At 48.3% G+C, this 18,513-nt stretch overlaps 26 non-coding genes across 26 annotated transcripts; all 26 read left to right on the forward strand.

The window, feature by feature from the left end:
- Positions 1 to 498: 498 nt before the first annotated feature.
- On the forward strand, positions 499 to 617 carry LOC143875366 (5S ribosomal RNA). Its single transcript, XR_013250017.1, has one exon. It is a non-coding gene; the product is annotated as a 5S ribosomal RNA (ribosomal RNA).
- Positions 618 to 1,214: 597 nt separating this feature from the next.
- Positions 1,215 to 1,333, forward strand: LOC143875378 (5S ribosomal RNA). The gene has a single exon (XR_013250028.1). It is a non-coding gene; the product is annotated as a 5S ribosomal RNA (ribosomal RNA).
- A 597-nt stretch (positions 1,334 to 1,930) lies between these two features.
- On the forward strand, positions 1,931 to 2,049 carry LOC143875390 (5S ribosomal RNA). The gene has a single exon (XR_013250036.1). It is a non-coding gene; the product is annotated as a 5S ribosomal RNA (ribosomal RNA).
- A 597-nt stretch (positions 2,050 to 2,646) lies between these two features.
- LOC143875402 (5S ribosomal RNA) lies at positions 2,647 to 2,765 on the forward strand. Its single transcript, XR_013250047.1, has one exon. It is a non-coding gene; the product is annotated as a 5S ribosomal RNA (ribosomal RNA).
- A 597-nt stretch (positions 2,766 to 3,362) lies between these two features.
- On the forward strand, positions 3,363 to 3,481 carry LOC143875413 (5S ribosomal RNA). Its single transcript, XR_013250056.1, has one exon. It is a non-coding gene; the product is annotated as a 5S ribosomal RNA (ribosomal RNA).
- Positions 3,482 to 4,078: 597 nt separating this feature from the next.
- Positions 4,079 to 4,197, forward strand: LOC143870081 (5S ribosomal RNA). Its single transcript, XR_013244923.1, has one exon. It is a non-coding gene; the product is annotated as a 5S ribosomal RNA (ribosomal RNA).
- Positions 4,198 to 4,794: 597 nt separating this feature from the next.
- LOC143870093 (5S ribosomal RNA) lies at positions 4,795 to 4,913 on the forward strand. The gene has a single exon (XR_013244925.1). It is a non-coding gene; the product is annotated as a 5S ribosomal RNA (ribosomal RNA).
- A 597-nt stretch (positions 4,914 to 5,510) lies between these two features.
- LOC143870104 (5S ribosomal RNA) lies at positions 5,511 to 5,629 on the forward strand. The gene has a single exon (XR_013244926.1). It is a non-coding gene; the product is annotated as a 5S ribosomal RNA (ribosomal RNA).
- A 597-nt stretch (positions 5,630 to 6,226) lies between these two features.
- LOC143870115 (5S ribosomal RNA) lies at positions 6,227 to 6,345 on the forward strand. The gene has a single exon (XR_013244927.1). It is a non-coding gene; the product is annotated as a 5S ribosomal RNA (ribosomal RNA).
- Positions 6,346 to 6,941: 596 nt separating this feature from the next.
- Positions 6,942 to 7,060, forward strand: LOC143870127 (5S ribosomal RNA). The gene has a single exon (XR_013244929.1). It is a non-coding gene; the product is annotated as a 5S ribosomal RNA (ribosomal RNA).
- Positions 7,061 to 7,657: 597 nt separating this feature from the next.
- LOC143870138 (5S ribosomal RNA) lies at positions 7,658 to 7,776 on the forward strand. Its single transcript, XR_013244932.1, has one exon. It is a non-coding gene; the product is annotated as a 5S ribosomal RNA (ribosomal RNA).
- A 597-nt stretch (positions 7,777 to 8,373) lies between these two features.
- Positions 8,374 to 8,492, forward strand: LOC143870139 (5S ribosomal RNA). Its single transcript, XR_013244933.1, has one exon. It is a non-coding gene; the product is annotated as a 5S ribosomal RNA (ribosomal RNA).
- A 597-nt stretch (positions 8,493 to 9,089) lies between these two features.
- Positions 9,090 to 9,208, forward strand: LOC143870141 (5S ribosomal RNA). Its single transcript, XR_013244935.1, has one exon. It is a non-coding gene; the product is annotated as a 5S ribosomal RNA (ribosomal RNA).
- Positions 9,209 to 9,804: 596 nt separating this feature from the next.
- On the forward strand, positions 9,805 to 9,923 carry LOC143870153 (5S ribosomal RNA). The gene has a single exon (XR_013244946.1). It is a non-coding gene; the product is annotated as a 5S ribosomal RNA (ribosomal RNA).
- A 597-nt stretch (positions 9,924 to 10,520) lies between these two features.
- On the forward strand, positions 10,521 to 10,639 carry LOC143870165 (5S ribosomal RNA). The gene has a single exon (XR_013244957.1). It is a non-coding gene; the product is annotated as a 5S ribosomal RNA (ribosomal RNA).
- A 597-nt stretch (positions 10,640 to 11,236) lies between these two features.
- LOC143870177 (5S ribosomal RNA) lies at positions 11,237 to 11,355 on the forward strand. Its single transcript, XR_013244969.1, has one exon. It is a non-coding gene; the product is annotated as a 5S ribosomal RNA (ribosomal RNA).
- A 597-nt stretch (positions 11,356 to 11,952) lies between these two features.
- Positions 11,953 to 12,071, forward strand: LOC143870189 (5S ribosomal RNA). The gene has a single exon (XR_013244980.1). It is a non-coding gene; the product is annotated as a 5S ribosomal RNA (ribosomal RNA).
- Positions 12,072 to 12,668: 597 nt separating this feature from the next.
- LOC143870199 (5S ribosomal RNA) lies at positions 12,669 to 12,787 on the forward strand. The gene has a single exon (XR_013244989.1). It is a non-coding gene; the product is annotated as a 5S ribosomal RNA (ribosomal RNA).
- A 597-nt stretch (positions 12,788 to 13,384) lies between these two features.
- On the forward strand, positions 13,385 to 13,503 carry LOC143870201 (5S ribosomal RNA). The gene has a single exon (XR_013244990.1). It is a non-coding gene; the product is annotated as a 5S ribosomal RNA (ribosomal RNA).
- A 597-nt stretch (positions 13,504 to 14,100) lies between these two features.
- Positions 14,101 to 14,219, forward strand: LOC143870203 (5S ribosomal RNA). Its single transcript, XR_013244991.1, has one exon. It is a non-coding gene; the product is annotated as a 5S ribosomal RNA (ribosomal RNA).
- Positions 14,220 to 14,815: 596 nt separating this feature from the next.
- LOC143870205 (5S ribosomal RNA) lies at positions 14,816 to 14,934 on the forward strand. Its single transcript, XR_013244993.1, has one exon. It is a non-coding gene; the product is annotated as a 5S ribosomal RNA (ribosomal RNA).
- A 597-nt stretch (positions 14,935 to 15,531) lies between these two features.
- On the forward strand, positions 15,532 to 15,650 carry LOC143870206 (5S ribosomal RNA). The gene has a single exon (XR_013244994.1). It is a non-coding gene; the product is annotated as a 5S ribosomal RNA (ribosomal RNA).
- A 597-nt stretch (positions 15,651 to 16,247) lies between these two features.
- LOC143873497 (5S ribosomal RNA) lies at positions 16,248 to 16,366 on the forward strand. Its single transcript, XR_013248205.1, has one exon. It is a non-coding gene; the product is annotated as a 5S ribosomal RNA (ribosomal RNA).
- A 597-nt stretch (positions 16,367 to 16,963) lies between these two features.
- On the forward strand, positions 16,964 to 17,082 carry LOC143870207 (5S ribosomal RNA). The gene has a single exon (XR_013244995.1). It is a non-coding gene; the product is annotated as a 5S ribosomal RNA (ribosomal RNA).
- A 596-nt stretch (positions 17,083 to 17,678) lies between these two features.
- LOC143873069 (5S ribosomal RNA) lies at positions 17,679 to 17,797 on the forward strand. Its single transcript, XR_013247793.1, has one exon. It is a non-coding gene; the product is annotated as a 5S ribosomal RNA (ribosomal RNA).
- A 597-nt stretch (positions 17,798 to 18,394) lies between these two features.
- On the forward strand, positions 18,395 to 18,513 carry LOC143870208 (5S ribosomal RNA). The gene has a single exon (XR_013244996.1). It is a non-coding gene; the product is annotated as a 5S ribosomal RNA (ribosomal RNA).

Raw genomic sequence — 18,513 nt, forward strand, 5'->3', positions numbered from 1 at the left:
CGTTTCGGTTCGGATCTTTTTATTTTCTTCCGGATGGTGAATTCAAAGACGTCCGGTCTTTATTATGGCGGGGTGATAGTGTCGTTTGATTCGATAAACGGAATTCGTTCTGACATTTCATTTGCAGTCAAATTATAGCGGGGGTTTTTAAGATTCAGTGACGTACAGGCTATAGCGGATGAGTGTACTAGTGGATACGAGTCATGAATCCGGTCGGAAGGTGTTTACTGGCCGTGAGCTACCCTTGGTGCACAAATATCGTTCCGACGATAACTTTTGATCCGCCCGTCAGATCGTGGCGATTCTTATATTGATTCGGGGGTACTCGGGAAGATCCATCGCGCGATGATAGCCCTGGCGGTCATCCGGCTTCCCGACATGCTCGGATCGTCCATCCGGTGTCATCTAGCAGGATTTTTTCGCACTTTCATTTAAACGGACTTCGTACGACAATGCGAGTGGAAACTCTTTATTACTTTGACAATGGAGAGGCATGCTGGGTGCGATCATACCAGCACAAATGCACTGGATCCCATCAGAACTCCGAAGTTAAGCGTGCTTGGGCGAGAGTAGTACTAGGATGGGTGACCTCCTGGGAAGTCCTCGTGTTGCACCCCTGTCACTTTTTTCGGCTATCTACCACTTTTTTCGAACAATCTTTCGGTTCTGGAACATCGATGCGAACTGAAACGCACGTTTAGTGCGTCGCCTCCTACGTTTCGGTTCGGATCTTTTTATTTTCTTCCGGATGGTGAATTCAAAGACGTCCGGTCTTTATTATGGCGGGGTGATAGTGTCGTTTGATTCGATAAACGGAATTCGTTCTGACATTTCATTTGCGGTCAAATTATAGCGGGGGTTTGTTTAGATTCGGTGACGTACAGGCTATAGCGGATGAGTGTACTAGTGGATGCGAGTCATGAATCCGGTCGGAAGGTGTTTACTGGCCGTGAGCTACCCTTGGTGCACAAATATCGTTCCGACGATAACTTTTGATCCGCCCGTCAGATCGTGACGATTCTTATATTGATTCGGGGGTACTCGGGAAGATCCATCGCGCGATGACAGCCATGGCGGTCATCCGGCTTCCCGACATGCTCGGATCGTCCATCCGGTGTCATCTAGCAGGATTTTTTCGCACTTTCATTTAAACGGACTTCGTACGACAATGCGAGTGGAAACTCTTAATTACTTTGACAATGGAGAGGCATGCTGGGTGCGATCATACCAGCACAAATGCACTGGATCCCATCAGAACTCCGAAGTTAAGCGTGCTTGGGCGAGAGTAGTACTAGGATGGGTGACCTCCTGGGAAGTCCTCGTGTTGCACCCCTGTCACTTTTTTCGGCTATCTACCACTTTTTTCGAACAATCTTTCGGTTCTGGAACATCGATGCGAACTGAAACGCACGTTTAGTGCGTCGCCTCCTACGTTTCGGTTCGGATCTTTTTATTTTCTTCCGGATGGTGAATTCAAAGACGTCCGGTCTTTATTATGGCGGGGTGATAGTGTCGTTTGATTCGATAAACGGAATTCGTTCTGACATTTCATTTGCAGTCAAATTATAGCGGGGGTTTGTTTAGATTCAGTGACGTACAGGCTATAGCGGATGAGTGTACTAGTGGATGCGAGTCATGAATCCGGTCGGAAGGTGTTTACTGGCCGTGAGCTACCCTTGGTGCACAAATATCGTTCCGACGATAACTTTTGATCCGCCCGTCAGATCGTGACGATTCTTATATTGATTCGGGGGTACTCGGGAAGATCCATCGCGCGATGACAGCCCTGGCGGTCATCCGGCTTCCCGACATGCTCGGATCGTCCATCCGGTGTCATCTAGCAGGATTTTTTCGCACTTTCATTTAAACGGACTTCGTACGACAATGCGAGTGGAAACTCTTAATTACTTTGACAATGGAGAGGCATGCTGGGTGCGATCATACCAGCACAAATGCACTGGATCCCATCAGAACTCCGAAGTTAAGCGTGCTTGGGCGAGAGTAGTACTAGGATGGGTGACCTCCTGGGAAGTCCTCGTGTTGCACCCCTGTCACTTTTTTCGGCTATCTACCACTTTTTTCGAACAATCTTTCGGTTCTGGAACATCGATGCGAACTGAAACGCACGTTTAGTGCGTCGCCTCTTACGTTTCGGTTCGGATCTTTTTATTTTCTTCCGGATGGTGAATTCAAAGACGTCCGGTCTTTATTATGGCGGGGTGATAGTGTCGTTTGATTCGATAAACGGAATTCGTTCTGACATTTCATTTGCAGTCAAATTATAGCGGGGGTTTGTTTAGATTCAGTGACGTACAGGCTATAGCGGATGAGTGTACTAGTGGATGCGAGTCATGAATCCGGTCGGAAGGTGTTTACTGGCCGTGAGCTACCCTTGGTGCACAAATATCGTTCCGACGATAACTTTTGATCCGCCCGTCAGATCGTGACGATTCTTATATTGATTCGGGGGTACTCGGGAAGATCCATCGCGCGATGACAGCCCTGGCGGTCATCCGGCTTCCCGACATGCTCGGATCGTCCATCCGGTGTCATCTAGCAGGATTTTTTCGCACTTTCATTTAAACGGACTTCGTACGACAATGCGAGTGGAAACTCTTAATTACTTTGACAATGGAGAGGCATGCTGGGTGCGATCATACCAGCACAAATGCACTGGATCCCATCAGAACTCCGAAGTTAAGCGTGCTTGGGCGAGAGTAGTACTAGGATGGGTGACCTCCTGGGAAGTCCTCGTGTTGCACCCCTGTCACTTTTTTCGGCTATCTACCACTTTTTTCGAACAATCTTTCGGTTCTGGAACATCGATGCGAACTGAAACGCACGTTTAGTGCGTCGCCTCCTACGTTTCGGTTCGGATCTTTTTATTTTCTTCCGGATGGTGAATTCAAAGACGTCCGGTCTTTATTATGGCGGGGTGATAGTGTCGTTTGATTCGATAAACGGAATTCGTTCTGACATTTCATTTGCAGTCAAATTATAGCGGGGGTTTGTTTAGATTCAGTGACGTACAGGCTATAGCGGATGAGTGTACTAGTGGATGCGAGTCATGAATCCGGTCGGAAGGTGTTTACTGGCCGTGAGCTACCCTTGGTGCACAAATATCGTTCCGACGATAACTTTTGATCCGCCCGTCAGATCGTGGCGATTCTTATATTGATTCGGGGGTACTCGGGAAGATCCATCGCGCGATGACAGCCCTGGCGGTCATCCGGCTTCCCGACATGCTCGGATCGTCCATCCGGTGCCATCTAGCAGGATTTTTTCGCACTTTCATTTAAACGGACTTCGTACGACAATGCGAGTGGAAACTCTTTATTACTTTGACAATGGAGAGGCATGCTGGGTGCGATCATACCAGCACAAATGCACTGGATCCCATCAGAACTCCGAAGTTAAGCGTGCTTGGGCGAGAGTAGTACTAGGATGGGTGACCTCCTGGGAAGTCCTCGTGTTGCACCCCTGTCACTTTTTTCGGCTATCTACCACTTTTTTCGAACAATCTTTCGGTTCTGGAACATCGATGCGAACTGAAACGCACGTTTAGTGCGTCGCCTCCTACGTTTCGGTTCGGATCTTTTTATTTTCTTCCGGATGGTGAATTCAAAGACGTCCGGTCTTTATTATGTCGGGGTGATAGTGTCGTTTGATTCGATAAACGGAATTCGTTCTGACATTTCATTTGCAGTCAAATTATAGCGGGGGTTTGTTAAGATTCAGTGACGTACAGGCTATAGCGGATGAGTGTACTAGTGGATACGAGTCATGAATCCGGTCGGAAGGTGTTTACTGGCCGTGAGCTACCCTTGGTGCACAAATATCGTTCCGACGATAACTTTTGATCCGCCCGTCAGATCGTGGCGATTCTTATATTGATTCGGGGGTACTCGGGAAGATCCATCGCGCGATGACAGCCCTGGCGGTCATCCGGCTTCCCGACATGCTCGGATCGTCCATCCGGTGCCATCTAGCAGGATTTTTTCGCACTTTCATTTAAACGGACTTCGTACGACAATGCGAGTGGAAACTCTTTATTACTTTGACAATGGAGAGGCATGCTGGGTGCGATCATACCAGCACAAATGCACTGGATCCCATCAGAACTCCGAAGTTAAGCGTGCTTGGGCGAGAGTAGTACTAGGATGGGTGACCTCCTGGGAAGTCCTCGTGTTGCACCCCTGTCACTTTTTTCGGCTATTTACCACTTTTTTCGAACAATCTTTCGGTTCTGGAACATCGATGCGAACTGAAACGCACGTTTAGTGCGTCGCCTCCTACGTTTCGGTTCGGATCTTTTTATTTTCTTCCGGATGGTGAATTCAAAGACGTCCGGTCTTTATTATGTCGGGGTGATAGTGTCGTTTGATTCGATAAACGGAATTCGTTCTGACATTTCATTTGCAGTCAAATTATAGCGGGGGTTTGTTAAGATTCAGTGACGTACAGGCTATAGCGGATGAGTGTACTAGTGGAAAGGAGTCATGAATCCGGTCGGAAGGTGTTTACTGGCCGTGAGCTACCCTTGGTGCACAAATATCGTTCCGACGATAACTTTTGATCCGCCCGTCAGATCGTGGCGATTCTTATATTGATTCGGGGGTACTCGGGAAGATCCATCGCGCGATGACAGCCCTGGCGGTCATCTGGCTTCCCGACATGCTCGGATCGTCCATCCGGTGTCATCTAGCAGGATTTTTTCGCACTTTCATTTAAACGGACTTCGTACGACAATGCGAGTGGAAACTCTTTATTACTTTGACAATGGAGAGGCATGCTGGGTGCGATCATACCAGCACAAATGCACTGGATCCCATCAGAACTCCGAAGTTAAGCGTGCTTGGGCGAGAGTAGTACTAGGATGGGTGACCTCCTGGGAAGTCCTCGTGTTGCACCCCTGTCACTTTTTTCGGCTATCTACCACTTTTTTCGAACAATCTTTCGGTTCTGGAACATCGATGCGAACTGAAACGCACGTTTAGTGCGTCGCCTCCTACGTTTCGGTTCGGATCTTTTTATTTTCTTCCGGATGGTGAATTCAAAGACGTCCGGTCTTTATTATGGCGGGGTGATAGTGTCGTTTGATTCGATAAACGGAATTCGTTCTGACATTTCATTTGCGGTCAAATTATAGCGGGGGTTTGTTTAGATTCAGTGACGTACAGGCTATAGCGGATGAGTGTACTAGTGGATGCGAGTCATGAATCCGGTCGGAAGGTGTTTACTGGCCGTGAGCTACCCTTGGTGCACAAATATCGTTCCGACGATAACTTTTGATCCGCCCGTCAGATCGTGGCGATTCTTATATTGATTCGGGGGTACTCGGGAAGATCCATCGCGCGATGACAGCCCTGGCTGTCATCCGGCTTCCCGACATGCTCGGATCGTCCATCCGGTGTCATCTAGCAGGATTTTTTCGCACTTTCATTTAAACGGACTTCGTACGACAATGCGAGTGGAAACTCTTAATTACTTTGACAATGGAGAGGCATGCTGGGTGCGATCATACCAGCACAAATGCACTGGATCCCATCAGAACTCCGAAGTTAAGCGTGCTTGGGCGAGAGTAGTACTAGGATGGGTGACCTCCTGGGAAGTCCTCGTGTTGCACCCCTGTCACTTTTTTCGGCTATCTACCACTTTTTTCGAACAATCTTTCGGTTCTGGAACATCGATGCGAACTGAAACGCACGTTTAGTGCGTCGCCTCCTACGTTTCGGTTCGGATCTTTTTATTTTCTTCCGGATGGTGAATTCAAAGACGTCCGGTCTTTATTATGGCGGGGTGATAGTGTCGTTTGATTCGATAAACGGAATTCGTTCTGACATTTCATTTGCAGTCAAATTATAGCGGGGGTTTGTTTAGATTCAGTGACGTACAGGCTATAGCGGATGAGTGTACTAGTGGATGCGAGTCATGAATCCGGTCGGAAGGTGTTTACTGGCCGTGAGCTACCCTTGGTGCACAAATATCGTTCCGACGATAACTTTTGATCCGCCCGTCAGATCGTGGCGATTCTTATATTGATTCGGGGGTACTCGGGAAGATCCATCGCGCGATGACAGCCCTGGCGGTCATCCGGCTTCCCGACATGCTCGGATCGTCCATCCGGTGTCATCTAGCAGGATTTTTTCGCACTTTCATTTAAACGGACTTCGTACGACAATGCGAGTGGAAACTCTTTATTACTTTGACAATGGAGAGGCATGCTGGGTGCGATCATACCAGCACAAATGCACTGGATCCCATCAGAACTCCGAAGTTAAGCGTGCTTGGGCGAGAGTAGTACTAGGATGGGTGACCTCCTGGGAAGTCCTCGTGTTGCACCCCTGTCACTTTTTTCGTCTATCTACCACTTTTTTCGAACAATCTTTCGGTTCTGGAACATCGATGCGAACTGAAACGCACGTTTAGTGCGTCGCCTCCTACGTTTCGGTTCGGATCTTTTTATTTTCTTCCGGATGGTGAATTCAAAGACGTCCGGTCTTTATTATGGCGGGGTGATAGTGTCGTTTGATTCGATAAACGGAATTCGTTCTGACATTTCATTTGCAGTCAAATTATAGCGGGGGTTTTTAAGATTCAGTGACGTACAGGCTATAGCGGATGAGTGTACTAGTGGATACGAGTCATGAATCCGGTCGGAAGGTGTTTACTGGCCGTGAGCTACCCTTGGTGCACAAATATCGTTCCGACGATAACTTTTGATCCGCCCGTCAGATCGTGGCGATTCTTATATTGATTCGGGGGTACTCGGGAAGATCCATCGCGCGATGACAGCCCTGGCGGTCATCCGGCTTCCCGACATGCTCGGATCGTCCATCCGGTGTCATCTAGCAGGATTTTTTCGCACTTTCATTTAAACGGACTTCGTACGACAATGCGAGTGGAAACTCTTTATTACTTTGACAATGGAGAGGCATGCTGGGTGCGATCATACCAGCACAAATGCACTGGATCCCATCAGAACTCCGAAGTTAAGCGTGCTTGGGCGAGAGTAGTACTAGGATGGGTGACCTCCTGGGAAGTCCTCGTGTTGCACCCCTGTCACTTTTTTCGGCTATCTACCACTTTTTTCGAACAATCTTTCGGTTCTGGAACATCGATGCGAACTGAAACGCACGTTTAGTGCGTCGCCTCCTACGTTTCGGTTCGGATCTTTTTATTTTCTTCCGGATGGTGAATTCAAAGACGTCCGGTCTTTATTATGGCGGGGTGATAGTGTCGTTTGATTCGATAAACGGAATTCGTTCTGACATTTCATTTGCGGTCAAATTATAGCGGGGGTTTGTTTAGATTCAGTGACGTACAGGCTATAGCGGATGAGTGTACTAGTGGATGCGAGTCATGAATCCGGTCGGAAGGTGTTTACTGGCCGTGAGCTACCCTTGGTGCACAAATATCGTTCCGACGATAACTTTTGATCCGCCCGTCAGATCGTGACGATTCTTATATTGATTCGGGGGTACTCGGGAAGATCCATCGCGCGATGACAGCCTTGGCGGTCATCCGGCTTCCCGACATGCTCGGATCGTCCATCCGGTGTCATCTAGCAGGATTTTTTCGCACTTTCATTTAAACGGACTTCGTACGACAATGCGAGTGGAAACTCTTAATTACTTTGACAATGGAGAGGCATGCTGGGTGCGATCATACCAGCACAAATGCACTGGATCCCATCAGAACTCCGAAGTTAAGCGTGCTTGGGCGAGAGTAGTACTAGGATGGGTGACCTCCTGGGAAGTCCTCGTGTTGCACCCCTGTCACTTTTTTCGGCTATCTACCACTTTTTTCGAACAATCTTTCGGTTCTGGAACATCGATGCGAACTGAAACGCACGTTTAGTGCGTCGCCTCCTACGTTTCGGTTCGGATCTTTTTATTTTCTTCCGGATGGTGAATTCAAAGACGTCCGGTCTTTATTATGGCGGGGTGATAGTGTCGTTTGATTCGATAAACGGAATTCGTTCTGACATTTCATTTGCGGTCAAATTATAGCGGGGGTTTGTTTAGATTCAGTGACGTACAGGCTATAGCGGATGAGTGTACTAGTGGATGCGAGTCATGAATCCGGTCGGAAGGTGTTTACTGGCCGTGAGCTACCCTTGGTGCACAAATATCGTTCCGACGATAACTTTTGATCCGCCCGTCAGATCGTGGCGATTCTTATATTGATTCGGGGGTACTCGGGAAGATCCATCGCGCGATGACAGCCCTGGCTGTCATCCGGCTTCCCGACATGCTCGGATCGTCCATCCGGTGTCATCTAGCAGGATTTTTTCGCACTTTCATTTAAACGGACTTCGTACGACAATGCGAGTGGAAACTCTTAATTACTTTGACAATGGAGAGGCATGCTGGGTGCGATCATACCAGCACAAATGCACTGGATCCCATCAGAACTCCGAAGTTAAGCGTGCTTGGGCGAGAGTAGTACTAGGATGGGTGACCTCCTGGGAAGTCCTCGTGTTGCACCCCTGTCACTTTTTTCGGCTATCTACCACTTTTTTCGAACAATCTTTCGGTTCTGGAACATCGATGCGAACTGAAACGCACGTTTAGTGCGTCGCCTCCTACGTTTTGGTTCGGATCTTTTTATTTTCTTCCGGATGGTGAATTCAAAGACGTCCGGTCTTTATTATGGCGGGGTGATAGTGTCGTTTGATTCGATAAACGGAATTCGTTCTGACATTTCATTTGCGGTCAAATTATAGCGGGGGTTTGTTTAGATTCAGTGACGTACAGGCTATAGCGGATGAGTGTACTAGTGGATGCGAGTCATGAATCCGGTCGGAAGGTGTTTACTGGCCGTGAGCTACCCTTGGTGCACAAATATCGTTCCGACGATAACTTTTGATCCGCCCGTCAGATCGTGACGATTCTTATATTGATTCGGGGGTACTCGGGAAGATCCATCGCGCGATGACAGCCTTGGCGGTCATCCGGCTTCCCGACATGCTCGGATCGTCCATCCGGTGTCATCTAGCAGGATTTTTTCGCACTTTCATTTAAACGGACTTCGTACGACAATGCGAGTGGAAACTCTTTATTACTTTGACAATGGAGAGGCATGCTGGGTGCGATCATACCAGCACAAATGCACTGGATCCCATCAGAACTCCGAAGTTAAGCGTGCTTGGGCGAGAGTAGTACTAGGATGGGTGACCTCCTGGGAAGTCCTCGTGTTGCACCCCTGTCACTTTTTTCGGCTATCTACCACTTTTTTCGAACAATCTTTCGGTTCTGGAACATCGATGCGAACTGAAACGCACGTTTAGTGCGTCGCCTCCTACGTTTCGGTTCGGATCTTTTTATTTTCTTCCGGATGGTGAATTCAAAGACGTCCGGTCTTTATTATGGCGGGGTGATAGTGTCGTTTGATTCGATAAACGGAATTCGTTCTGACATTTCATTTGCGGTCAAATTATAGCGGGGGTTTGTTTAGATTCAGTGACGTACAGGCTATAGCGGATGAGTGTACTAGTGGATGCGAGTCATGAATCCGGTCGGAAGGTGTTTACTGGCCGTGAGCTACCCTTGGTGCACAAATATCGTTCCGACGATAACTTTTGATCCGCCCGTCAGATCGTGGCGATTCTTATATTGATTCGGGGGTACTCGGGAAGATCCATCGCGCGATGACAGCCTGGCTGTCATCCGGCTTCCCGACATGCTCGGATCGTCCATCCGGTGTCATCTAGCAGGATTTTTTCGCACTTTCATTTAAACGGACTTCGTACGACAATGCGAGTGGAAACTCTTAATTACTTTGACAATGGAGAGGCATGCTGGGTGCGATCATACCAGCACAAATGCACTGGATCCCATCAGAACTCCGAAGTTAAGCGTGCTTGGGCGAGAGTAGTACTAGGATGGGTGACCTCCTGGGAAGTCCTCGTGTTGCACCCCTGTCACTTTTTTCGGCTATCTACCACTTTTTTCGAACAATCTTTCGGTTCTGGAACATCGATGCGAACTGAAACGCACGTTTAGTGCGTCGCCTCCTACGTTTTGGTTCGGATCTTTTTATTTTCTTCCGGATGGTGAATTCAAAGACGTCCGGTCTTTATTATGGCGGGGTGATAGTGTCGTTTGATTCGATAAACGGAATTCGTTCTGACATTTCATTTGCGGTCAAATTATAGCGGGGGTTTGTTTAGATTCAGTGACGTACAGGCTATAGCGGATGAGTGTACTAGTGGATGCGAGTCATGAATCCGGTCGGAAGGTGTTTACTGGCCGTGAGCTACCCTTGGTGCACAAATATCGTTCCGACGATAACTTTTGATCCGCCCGTCAGATCGTGACGATTCTTATATTGATTCGGGGGTACTCGGGAAGATCCATCGCGCGATGACAGCCTTGGCGGTCATCCGGCTTCCCGACATGCTCGGATCGTCCATCCGGTGTCATCTAGCAGGATTTTTTCGCACTTTCATTTAAACGGACTTCGTACGACAATGCGAGTGGAAACTCTTTATTACTTTGACAATGGAGAGGCATGCTGGGTGCGATCATACCAGCACAAATGCACTGGATCCCATCAGAACTCCGAAGTTAAGCGTGCTTGGGCGAGAGTAGTACTAGGATGGGTGACCTCCTGGGAAGTCCTCGTGTTGCACCCCTGTCACTTTTTTCGGCTATCTACCACTTTTTTCGAACAATCTTTCGGTTCTGGAACATCGATGCGAACTGAAACGCACGTTTAGTGCGTCGCCTCCTACGTTTCGGTTCGGATCTTTTTATTTTCTTCCGGATGGTGAATTCAAAGACGTCCGGTCTTTATTATGGCGGGGTGATAGTGTCGTTTGATTCGATAAACGGAATTCGTTCTGACATTTCATTTGCGGTCAAATTATAGCGGGGGTTTGTTTAGATTCAGTGACGTACAGGCTATAGCGGATGAGTGTACTAGTGGATGCGAGTCATGAATCCGGTCGGAAGGTGTTTACTGGCCGTGAGCTACCCTTGGTGCACAAATATCGTTCCGACGATAACTTTTGATCCGCCCGTCAGATCGTGACGATTCTTATATTGATTCGGGGGTACTCGAGAAGATCCATCGCGCGATGACAGCCTTGGCGGTCATCCGGCTTCCCGACATGCTCGGATCGTCCATCCGGTGTCATCTAGCAGGATTTTTTCGCACTTTCATTTAAACGGACTTCGTACGACAATGCGAGTGGAAACTCTTAATTACTTTGACAATGGAGAGGCATGCTGGGTGCGATCATACCAGCACAAATGCACTGGATCCCATCAGAACTCCGAAGTTAAGCGTGCTTGGGCGAGAGTAGTACTAGGATGGGTGACCTCCTGGGAAGTCCTCGTGTTGCACCCCTGTCACTTTTTTCGGCTATCTAACACTTTTTTCGAACAATCTTTCGGTTCTGGAACATCGATGCGAACTGAAACGCACGTTTAGTGCGTCGCCTCCTACGTTTCGGTTCGGATCTTTTTATTTTCTTCCGGATGGTGAATTCAAAGACGTCCGGTCTTTATTATGGCGGGGTGATAGTGTCGTTTGATTCGATAAACGGAATTCGTTCTGACATTTCATTTGCAGTCAAATTATAGCGGGGGTTTGTTTAGATTCAGTGACGTACAGGCTATAGCGGATGAGTGTACTAGTGGATGCGAGTCATGAATCCGGTCGGAAGGTGTTTACTGGCCGTGAGCTACCCTTGGTGCACAAATATCGTTCCGACGATAACTTTTGATCCGCCCGTCAGATCGTGACGATTCTTATATTGATTCGGGGGTACTCGGGAAGATCCATCGCGCGATGACAGCCCTGGCGGTCATCCGGCTTCCCGACATGCTCGGATCGTCCATCCGGTGTCATCTAGCAGGATTTTTTCGCACTTTCATTTAAACGGACTTCGTACGACAATGCGAGTGGAAACTCTTTATTACTTTGACAATGGAGAGGCATGCTGGGTGCGATCATACCAGCACAAATGCACTGGATCCCATCAGAACTCCGAAGTTAAGCGTGCTTGGGCGAGAGTAGTACTAGGATGGGTGACCTCCTGGGAAGTCCTCGTGTTGCACCCCTGTCACTTTTTTCGGCTATCTACCACTTTTTTCGAACAATCTTTCGGTTCTGGAACATCGATGCGAACTGAAACGCACGTTTAGTGCGTCGCCTCCTACGTTTCGGTTCGGATCTTTTTATTTTCTTCCGGATGGTGAATTCAAACACGTCCGGTCTTTATTATGGCGGGGTGATAGTGTCGTTTGATTCGATAAACGGAATTCGTTCTGACATTTCATTTGCGGTCAAATTATAGCGGGGGTTTGTTTAGATTCAGTGACGTACAGGCTATAGCGGATGAGTGTACTAGTGGATGCGAGTCATGAATCCGGTCGGAAGGTGTTTACTGGCCGTGAGCTACCCTTGGTGCACAAATATCGTTCCGACGATAACTTTTGATCCGCCCGTCAGATCGTCGCGATTCTTATATTGATTCGGGGGTACTCGGGAAGATCCATCGCGCGATGACAGCCCTGGCAGTCATCCGGCTTCCCGACATGCTCGGATCGTCCATCCGGTGTCATCTAGCAGGATTTTTTCGCACTTTCATTTAAACGGACTTCGTACGACAATGCGAGTGGAAACTCTTTATTACTTTGACAATGGAGAGGCATGCTGGGTGCGATCATACCAGCACAAATGCACTGGATCCCATCAGAACTCCGAAGTTAAGCGTGCTTGGGCGAGAGTAGTACTAGGATGGGTGACCTCCTGGGAAGTCCTCGTGTTGCACCCCTGTCACTTTTTTCGGCTATCTACCACTTTTTTCGAACAATCTTTCGGTTCTGGAACATCGATGCGAACTGAAACGCACGTTTAGTGCGTCGCCTCCTACGTTTCGGTTCGGATCTTTTTATTTTCTTCCGGATGGTGAATTCAAACACGTCCGGTCTTTATTATGGCGGGGTGATAGTGTCGTTTGATTCGATAAACGGAATTCGTTCTGACATTTCATTTGCGGTCAAATTATAGCGGGGGTTTGTTTAGATTCAGTGACGTACAGGCTATAGCGGATGAGTGTACTAGTGGATGCGAGTCATGAATCCGGTCGGAAGGTGTTTACTGGCCGTGAGCTACCCTTGGTGCACAAATATCGTTCCGACGATAACTTTTGATCCGCCCGTCAGATCGTGGCGATTCTTATATTGATTCGGGGGTACTCGGGAAGATCCATCGCGCGATGACAGCCCTGGCGGTCATCCGGCTTCCCGACATGCTCGGATCGTCCATCCGGTGTCATCTAGCAGGATTTTTTCGCACTTTCATTTAAACGGACTTCGTACGACAATGCGAGTGGAAACTCTTAATTACTTTGACAATGGAGAGGCATGCTGGGTGCGATCATACCAGCACAAATGCACTGGATCCCATCAGAACTCCGAAGTTAAGCGTGCTTGGGCGAGAGTAGTACTAGGATGGGTGACCTCCTGGGAAGTCCTCGTGTTGCACCCCTGTCACTTTTTTCGGCTATCTACCACTTTTTTCGAACAATCTTTCGGTTCTGGAACATCGATGCGAACTGAAACGCACGTTTAGTGCGTCGCCTCCTACGTTTCGGTTCGGATCTTTTTATTTTCTTCCGGATGGTGAATTCAAAGACGTCCGGTCTTTATTATGGCGGGGTGATAGTGTCGTTTGATTCGATAAACGGAATTCGTTCTGACATTTCATTTGCAGTCAAATTATAGCGGGGGTTTGTTTAGATTCAGTGACGTACAGGCTATAGCGGATGAGTGTACTAGTGGATGCGAGTCATGAATCCGGTCGGAAGGTGTTTACTGGCCGTGAGCTACCCTTGGTGCACAAATATCATTCCGACGATAACTTTTGATCCGCCCGTCAGATCGTGGCGATTCTTATATTGATTCGGGGGTACTCGGGAAGATCCATCGCGCGATGACAGCCCTGGCGGTCATCCGGCTTCCCGACATGCTCGGATCGTCCATCCGGTGTCATCTATCAGGATTTTTTCGCACTTTCATTTAAACGGACTTCGTACGACAATGCGAGTGGAAACTCTTTATTACTTTGACAATGGAGAGGCATGCTGGGTGCGATCATACCAGCACAAATGCACTGGATCCCATCAGAACTCCGAAGTTAAGCGTGCTTGGGCGAGAGTAGTACTAGGATGGGTGACCTCCTGGGAAGTCCTCGTGTTGCACCCCTGTCACTTTTTTCGGCTATCTACCACTTTTTTCGAACAATCTTTCGGTTCTGGAACATCGATGCGAACTGAAACGCACGTTTAGTGCGTCGCCTCCTACGTTTCGGTTCGGATCTTTTTATTTTCTTCCGGATGGTGAATTCAAAGACGTCCGGTCTTTATTATGGCGGGGTGATAGTGTCGTTTGATTCGATAAACGGAATTCGTTCTGACATTTCATTTGCAGTCAAATTATAGCGGGGGTTTTTAAGATTCAGTGACGTACAGGCTATAGCGGATGAGTGTACTAGTGGATACGAGTCATGAATCCGGTCGGAAGGTGTTTACTGGCCGTGAGCTACCCTTGGTGCACAAATATCGTTCCGACGATAACTTTTGATCCGCCCGTCAGATCGTGGCGATTCTTATATTGATTCGGGGGTACTCGGGAAGATCCATCGCGCGATGACAGCCCTGGCGGTCATCCGGCTTCCCGACATGCTCGGATCGTCCATCCGGTGTCATCTAGCAGGATTTTTTCGCACTTTCATTTAAACGGACTTCGTACGACAATGCGAGTGGAAACTCTTTATTACTTTGACAATGGAGAGGCATGCTGGGTGCGATCATACCAGCACAAATGCACTGGATCCCATCAGAACTCCGAAGTTAAGCGTGCTTGGGCGAGAGTAGTACTAGGATGGGTGACCTCCTGGGAAGTCCTCGTGTTGCACCCCTGTCACTTTTTTCGGCTATCTACCACTTTTTTCGAACAATCTTTCGGTTCTGGAACATCGATGCGAACTGAAACGCACGTTTAGTGCGTCGCCTCCTACGTTTCGGTTCGGATCTTTTTATTTTCTTCCGGATGGTGAATTCAAAGACGTCCGGTCTTTATTATGGCGGGGTGATAGTGTCGTTTGATTCGATAAACGGAATTCGTTCTGACATTTCATTTGCGGTCAAATTATAGCGGGGGTTTGTTTAGATTCAGTGACGTACAGGCTATAGCGGATGAGTGTACTAGTGGATGCGAGTCATGAATCCGGTCGGAAGGTGTTTACTGGCCGTGAGCTACCCTTGGTGCACAAATATCGTTCCGACGATAACTTTTGATCCGCCCGTCAGATCGTGACGATTCTTATATTGATTCGGGGGTACTCGGGAAGATCCATCGCGCGATGACAGCCTTGGCGGTCATCCGGCTTCCCGACATGCTCGGATCGTCCATCCGGTGTCATCTAGCAGGATTTTTTCGCACTTTCATTTAAACGGACTTCGTACGACAATGCGAGTGGAAACTCTTTATTACTTTGACAATGGAGAGGCATGCTGGGTGCGATCATACCAGCACAAATGCACTGGATCCCATCAGAACTCCGAAGTTAAGCGTGCTTGGGCGAGAGTAGTACTAGGATGGGTGACCTCCTGGGAAGTCCTCGTGTTGCACCCCTGTCACTTTTTTCGGCTATCTACCACTTTTTTCGAACAATCTTTCGGTTCTGGAACATCGATGCGAACTGAAACGCACGTTTAGTGCGTCGCCTCCTACGTTTCGGTTCGGATCTTTTTATTTTCTTCCGGATGGTGAATTCAAACACGTCCGGTCTTTATTATGGCGGGGTGATAGTGTCGTTTGATTCGATAAACGGAATTCGTTCTGACATTTCATTTGCGGTCAAATTATAGCGGGGGTTTGTTTAGATTCAGTGACGTACAGGCTATAGCGGATGAGTGTACTAGTGGATGCGAGTCATGAATCCGGTCGGAAGGTGTTTACTGGCCGTGAGCTACCCTTGGTGCACAAATATCGTTCCGACGATAACTTTTGATCCGCCCGTCAGATCGTGGCGATTCTTATATTGATTCGGGGGTACTCGGGAAGATCCATCGCGCGATGACAGCCCTGGCGGTCATCCGGCTTCCCGACATGCTCGGATCGTCCATCCGGTGTCATCTAGCAGGATTTTTTCGCACTTTCATTTAAACGGACTTCGTACGACAATGCGAGTGGAAACTCTTAATTACTTTGACAATGGAGAGGCATGCTGGGTGCGATCATACCAGCACAAATGCACTGGATCCCATCAGAACTCCGAAGATAAGCGTGCTTGGGCGAGAGTAGTACTAGGATGGGTGACCTCCTGGGAAGTCCTCGTGTTGCACCCCTGTCACTTTTTTCGGCTATCTACCACTTTTTTCGAACAATCTTTCGGTTCTGGAACATCGATGCGAACTGAAACGCACGTTTAGTGCGTCGCCTCCTACGTTTCGGTTCGGATCTTTTTATTTTCTTCCGGATGGTGAATTCAAAGACGTCCGGTCTTTATTATGGCGGGGTGATAGTGTCGTTTGATTCGATAAACGGAATTCGTTCTGACATTTCATTTGCAGTCAAATTATAGCGGGGGTTTGTTTAGATTCAGTGACGTACAGGCTATAGCGGATGAGTGTACTAGTGGATGCGAGTCATGAATCCGGTCGGAAGGTGTTTACTGGCCGTGAGCTACCCTTGGTGCACAAATATCGTTCCGACGATAACTTTTGATCCGCCCGTCAGATCGTGGCGATTCTTATATTGATTCGGGGGTACTCGGGAAGATCCATCGCGCGATGACAGCCCTGGCGGTCATCCGGCTTCCCGACATGCTCGGATCGTCCATCCGGTGTCATCTATCAGGATTTTTTCGCACTTTCATTTAAACGGACTTCGTACGACAATGCGAGTGGAAACTCTTTATTACTTTGACAATGGAGAGGCATGCTGGGTGCGATCATACCAGCACAAATGCACTGGATCCCATCAGAACTCCGAAGTTAAGCGTGCTTGGGCGAGAGTAGTACTAGGATGGGTGACCTCCTGGGAAGTCCTCGTGTTGCACCCCTGTCACTTTTTTCGGCTATCTACCACTTTTTTCGAACAATCTTTCGGTTCTGGAACATCGATGCGAACTGAAACGCACGTTTAGTGCGTCGCCTCCTACGTTTCGGTTCGGATCTTTTTATTTTCTTCCGGATGGTGAATTCAAAGACGTCCGGTCTTTATTATGGCGGGGTGATAGTGTCGTTTGATTCGATAAACGGAATTCGTTCTGACATTTCATTTGCAGTCAAATTATAGCGGGGGTTTTTAAGATTCAGTGACGTACAGGCTATAGCGGATGAGTGTACTAGTGGATACGAGTCATGAATCCGGTCGGAAGGTGTTTACTGGCCGTGAGCTACCCTTGGTGCACAAATATCGTTCCGACGATAACTTTTGATCCGCCCGTCAGATCGTGGCGATTCTTATATTGATTCGGGGGTACTCGGGAAGATCCATCGCGCGATGACAGCCGTGGCGGTCATCCGGCTTCCCGACATGCTCGGATCGTCCATCCGGTGTCATCTAGCAGGATTTTTTCGCACTTTCATTTAAACGGACTTCGTACGACAATGCGAGTGGAAACTCTTTATTACTTTGACAATGGAGAGGCATGCTGGGTGCGATCATACCAGCACAAATGCACTGGATCCCATCAGAACTCCGAAGTTAAGCGTGCCTGGGCGAGAGTAGTACTAGGATGGGTGACCTCCTGGGAAGTCCTCGTGTTGCACCCCTGTCACTTTTTTCGGCTATCTACCACTTTTTTCGAACAATCTTTCGGTTCTGGAACATCGATGCGAACTGAAACGCACGTTTAGTGCGTCGCCTCCTACGTTTCGGTTCGGATCTTTTTATTTTCTTCCGGATGGTGAATTCAAAGACGTCCGGTCTTTATTATGGCGGGGTGATAGTGTCGTTTGATTCGATAAACGGAATTCGTTCTGACATTTCATTTGCGGTCAAATTATAGCGGGGGTTTGTTTAGATTCAGTGACGTACAGGCTATAGCGGATGAGTGTACTAGTGGATGCGAGTCATGAATCCGGTCGGAAGGTGTTTACTGGCCGTGAGCTACCCTTGGTGCACAAATATCGTTCCGACGATAACTTTTGATCCGCCCGTCAGATCGTGACGATTCTTATATTGATTCGGGGGTACTCGGGAAGATCCATCGCGCGATGACAGCCTTGGCGGTCATCAGGCTTCCCGACATGCTCGGATCGTCCATCCGGTGTCATCTAGCAGGATTTTTTCGCACTTTCATTTAAACGGACTTCGTACGACAATGCGAGTGGAAACTCTTTATTACTTTGACAATGGAGAGGCATGCTGGGTGCGATCATACCAGCACAAATGCACTGGATCCCATCAGAACTCCGAAGTTAAGCGTGCTTGGGCGAGAGTAGTACTAGGATGGGTGACCTCCTGGGAAGTCCTCGTGTTGCACCCC

Source organism: Tasmannia lanceolata, unplaced genomic scaffold (genome assembly GCF_043159265.1).
Source record: "Tasmannia lanceolata isolate RefF3 unplaced genomic scaffold, GAP_Taslan_0.1 ptg000003l, whole genome shotgun sequence".
Classification (NCBI taxonomy): Eukaryota; Viridiplantae; Streptophyta; class Magnoliopsida; order Canellales; family Winteraceae; genus Tasmannia; species Tasmannia lanceolata.